This window comes from Arachis hypogaea, chromosome 17, assembly GCF_003086295.3.
Source record: "Arachis hypogaea cultivar Tifrunner chromosome 17, arahy.Tifrunner.gnm2.J5K5, whole genome shotgun sequence".
NCBI classification, from domain to species: domain Eukaryota; kingdom Viridiplantae; phylum Streptophyta; class Magnoliopsida; order Fabales; family Fabaceae; genus Arachis; species Arachis hypogaea.
In genome coordinates, this window is record NC_092052.1 from 40,099,467 (window position 1) to 40,105,084 (window position 5,618).

Genomic DNA, 5,618 nt, shown 5'->3' on the forward strand with positions numbered 1-5,618 from the left:
AACAAGGCCTGCCACTGCCTGAAATCGCTGGTCACGTTTTCTTCTAAAACAATCACGTGCGGCCATCGGTGCGTACACGCATAGTACGCGTACGCGTCCCTGGGGCTTTTTGCGAGTGTACGTGCAGGCGCGCAGTGCGCGCGCGCGTCCAAGAATTTCTGGCCCAGCCATATAAGCGCGCTGGCTTCTCATTTCGGCTCCATCTAGCCGGCTTTGAGGGTGCACATCCGTGCGTACGCGTACGGTGCACGTGCGTGCCCATGCCCAAGTTCCAAAACTCTAATTTTTCATGCTCCTTCCATTCATGCATGCTTCCTTCATCCCTCTTAGCCATTTTTGCCCTATAACTTCTGAAACCACTTTTTGCCCTATACAATTATGTACTAACCTAACTACCCATTTCTCACTTTTTCACATACTCATGCATTTACTTTTGATCATTATACATATGCATTGATTTGTTTTTAAGTCTTACTTTGGGGCATTTTGTCCCCTTTTTATTATTTTTCTTCTTTTTTTTCCCTTTCTTTTCCTTCTATGCATATTTTTCTTTTCTTTTCTTTTTCATATATTTTTTTCTTTTTTTTTATTTTTTCTCATTTTTTTCTTCCAAAACTACATACAAGATCATCAATGCATAAGGTTTAACATTTGATTAATGCGTGAGTATGTATCCACTTCCCGATATTTTTAATAAAATCAATAGCATGCTCTTACCTCAACCAATGTCCCCCCCATTTTCCCACACTTGAATGACACACACATTCTAGCCTAAGCTATTCAAGGATTCAAATAGGGATGTTCGTGGTTTTCCACTTTTGGCTTGTAATGTGCTAAAATTAAGAATAAGTGGGTTAAGTGTAGGCTCAAAGTTGGTTGCAAAGGTTGTTATAAGGTAAGGTCATTTGGGTAAATGGCTAAGTGAATTGATGGCCTCAATCATGTACATGCATTCATACATATAACAATGGACATATAGAGTCAAACAAATTAAGGATCACAATCATAGAGAGAGGACAATGCACAAAAGAAGAAAGGTAAGTGGCTAGAAGATGTAGCCACCCGATTAGGCTCAAAACTCGCTTGCTTGTGTTCTTGGCTCAAAATACATGTTCCAAATTACATTCTTCAAACAAGATTAGCATAAAAAAATTTCAAAATTGGTAGGGTTGCCATAAAACTCTAGTTTCTTAGGAAAGAATTCATTACTCTAACCAAGTGGACTTATTAAGATATAACTATCATGCCAAAGGATGTCAAAAAGTGAAAAACCTAATCATGCAATCTATCCTAACTAATAAAAGAGATTCAAAATTTATTCGGGTGTCACCTATGGAGATCGGTCGACCGACCTCCCCACACTTAGAAGTTGGCACGGTCCTCCGTTCCTTGAGTGAGACGCAGTGGTTGATCGGCTTCCGAGTGTCTATCATCTTCTCTATTATCGCTATCTTCATTGTTGGTGCCGGTGGACGTGGAAATTTCCGGTTCTTCCATAGGTAGTGCTAGGCAACGTAGAAGCTTCTTGACAAAAGTGTATCGGCGTTGGTTGCGCCACTCATAACGGTCGAGCTTCTTGTGAAGATCCTCAAGGTGTTGGTGGGTTGACTTGGGCGGTGCGGATGAAGTAACGGGAATGCTTGCGGGAGTGGCCATGCCAAAGTTCTCGGTGCTCGCCAGAGGCTTGAGAAATTTCCCGGTTGGAATAACATTACCATCAACCGGGATTATGGCTTTTCGATCCTTGGTCTCACGGTGAACACCGGCCGCCGCAACTAACTCGGTCACCAAGGCGGAAAAGGGTAGGTTACCCTTAGCATGAATACGCCCCATGGCTTGCCGGATGATAGATGGAATATTGACCGGCTTCTCGGTTAGGATACATGGTGCACGAAATTGTGATCTCAGGCAACGGCGCCAAAAACTCTGTACGCACGTCTTAATAAATTGTTTTTCATTCACAACATCGATACAACTAACCAACAAGTGCACTGGGTCGTCCAAGTAATAAACCTTACGTGAGTAAGGGTCGATCCCACGGAGATTGTTGGTATGAAGCAAGCTATGGTCACCTTGTAGATCTCAGTCAAGCAGATATAAAATAGTTATGGAGTTTTCAAAATTTATATAATAAAATAAGGATAGAAATACTTATGTAAATCATTGGTGAGAATTTCAGATAAGCGCATAGAGATGCTTTCGTTCCTCTGAACCTCTGCTTTCCTGCTGTCTTCATCCAATCAATCCTACTCCTTTCCATGGCTGGCTTTATGTAAGGACATCACCGTTGTCAATGGCTACTTTTTATCCTCTCTGGAAAATGGTTCGATGCGCTGTCACTGCATGGCTAATCGTCTGGAGGCATCACCCTTGTCAATGGCTGCATCCCATCCTCTTGTGAAAATGGTCCAAATGCTCTGTCACAGCACGACTAATCATCTGAGGTTCTCGATCATACTGGAATAGGATTCACCGTCCTTTTGCGTCTGTCACTACGCCCAGCACTCGCGAGTTTGAAGTTCGTCATAGTTATTCAATCCCAGAGTCCTACTCGGAATACCACAGACAACGTTTAGACTTTCCAGACTCTCATGAATGCCGCCATCAATCTAGCTTATACCACGAAGATTCTGATTAAGAGATCCAAGAGATACTCATTCAATCTAAGGTGGAACGGAAGTGGTTGTCAGGCACGCGTTCGTGGGGGAATGATGATGATTGTCACATTCATCACATTCAGGTTGAAGTGGGAATGAATATCTTAGAAGCGGAATAAGTTGAATTGAATAGAAAAATAGTAGTACTTTGCATTAATCTTTGAGGAACAGCAGAGCTCCACACCTTAATCTATAGAGTGCAGAAACTCTACCGTATGAAAATACATAAGTGATAATGGTCCAGGCATGGCTGAATGGCCAGCCCCCATGAAAGTCTAAGATAGCATAAAACTGCTCAAAGATGTCTAATACAATAGTAAAAAGTTCTATTTATAATAAACTAGCTACTAGGGTTTACAGAAGTAAGTAATTGATGCATAAATCCACTTCCGGGGCCTACTTGGTGTGTGCTTGGGCTAAGCTTGAATGTTACACGTGTAGAGGTAAATCTTGGAGTTGAACGCCAGTTTGTAACGTATTTCTGGCGTTCAACTCTGGCTTGTGACGTGTTTCTGGCGTTTAACTCCAGACAGCAGCATAGAACTGATGTTCAACGCCCTTTTACGTCGTCTAAACTCGGCCAAAGTATGGAATATTATATATTTCTGGAAAGCCCTGGATGTCTACTTTCTAACGCAATTGGAAGCGCACCATTTCGAGTTCTGTAGCTCCAGAAAATCCACTTTGAGTGCAGGGAGGTCAGAATCCAACAGCATCAGCAGTCCTTCTTCAACCTCTGAATCTGATTTTTGCTCAAGTCCCTCAATTTCAGCCAGAAAATACCTGAAATCACAGAAAAATACACAAACTCATAGTAAAGTCCAGAAATGTGAATTTAACATAAAAACTAATGAAAACATCCCTAAAAGTAACTAGATTCTACTAAAAACATACTAAAAACAATGCCAAAAAGCGTATAAATTATCCGCTCATCACAACACCAAACTTAAATTGTTGCTTGTCCCCAAGCAACTGAAAATCAAATAGGATAAAAAGAAGAGAATATACTATAAATTTCAAACTATCAATGAAACATAGCTCCAATTAAATGAGCGGGACTTGTAGCTTTTTGCCTCTTGAATAGTTTTGGCATCTCACTTTATCCATTGAAGTTCAGAATGATTGGCATCTATAGAAACTCAGAGTTCAGATAGTGTTATTGATTCTCCTAGTTCAGTATGATGATTCTTGAACACAGCTATTTTATGAGTCTTGGCCGTGGCCCTAAGCACTTTGTTTTCCAGTATTACCACCGGATACATAAATGCCACAGACACATAATTGGGTGAACCTTTTCAGATTGTGACTCAGCTTTGCTAAAGTCCCCAATTAGAGGTGTCCAGGGTTCTTAAGCACACTCTTCTTTTGCTTTGGACCTTGACTTTAACCGCTCAGTCTCAAGTTTTCACTTGACACCTTCACGCCACAAGCACATGGTTAGGGACAGCTTGGTTTAGCCGCTTAGGCCAGGATTTTATTCCTTTAGGCCCTCCTATCCACTGATGCTCAAAGCCTTGGGATCCTTTTTATTACCCTTGCCTTTTGGTTTTAAGGGCTATTTGCTTTTTGCTCTTGCCTTTTGGTTTTAAGAGCATTTGGCTTTTTCTGCTTGCCTTTTCTCTCTTTTTTTTTCTATATTTTTTTTCGCTATTTTTTTTCTGCAAGCTTTGTTCTTTGCTGCTTTTTCTTGCTTCAAGAATCATTTTTATGATTTTTCAGATTATCAAATAACATGTCTCCTTGTCATCATTCTTTCAAGAGCCAACATATTTAACATTCTTAAACAACAACTTCAAAAGACATATGCACTGTTCAAGCATTCATTCAGAAAACAAAAAGTATTGTCACCACATCAATATAATTAAACTAAGTTCAAGGATAAATTCGAAACTCATGTACTTCTTGTTCTTTTGAATTAAAACATTTTTCATTTAAGAGAGGTGATGGATTCATAGGACATTCATAATTTTAAGACATAGTTACTAACTACTAATGATCATGTAATAGGACACAAACATGGATAAGCACTTAACATTAAGAAAACGAAAAACAGAAAATAAGAACAAGGAATGAGTCCACCTTAGTGATGGTGGCGTTTCTTTCTTGAGGAACCAATGATGTCTTTGAGCTCTTCTATGTCTCTTCCTTGTCTTTGTTGCTCCTCCCTCATTGCTTTTTGATCTTCTCTTATTTCATGAAGGATGATGGAATGCTCTTGATGTTCCACCCTTAGTTGTCCCATCTTGGAACTTAATTCTCCTAGGGAGGTGTTGATTTGCTCCCAAAAATTCTGTGGAGGAAAGTGCATCCCTTGAGGTATCTCAGGGATTTCTTGATGGTGAGCTTCCTCATGTGTTTCTTGAGCTCCATGAATAGGCTCTCTTGTTTGCTCCATCCTTTTCTAAGTGATGGGCTTGTGAGATGAATCTTTCTATCTCCCATGGCTCAGAGGTGGAAGCAATTGCCTTCCCTTTTCTCTTTCTTGAGGTTTCTCTGGCCTTTGGTGCCATCAATGGTAATGGAAAAACAAAAAGCTTATGCTTTTACCACACCAAACTTAGAATATTGCTTGCCCTCGAGCAAGAGAAGAAAGAATAGATGAAGAAGAAGACAAAAATATGGAGGAGAGGGGGAAGGGGTGTATTCGGTCAAGAAGAGAAGAGAGGGTTGTGTTGTATGAAAATGAGAAAGAATGGAGGGCTATATATATAGGGAAGGGATGGGGGGTAAGGTTCGGCCATATAGGGTGGGTTTGGGTGGGAAATTGATTTTGAATTTTGAAGGTAGGTGGAGTTTATGAGGTATGTTTATGGGGAAGAGTGGATGGATGTGAGTGGTGAAGTGGTGATAGGGAAGGGTGAGAAGAAGTGAGTGGAGGTAGGTGGGGATCCTGTGGGGTCCACAGATCCTGAGGTGATCCTGTGGGGTCCACAGATCCTGAGGTGTTCAAGGATTTACAAC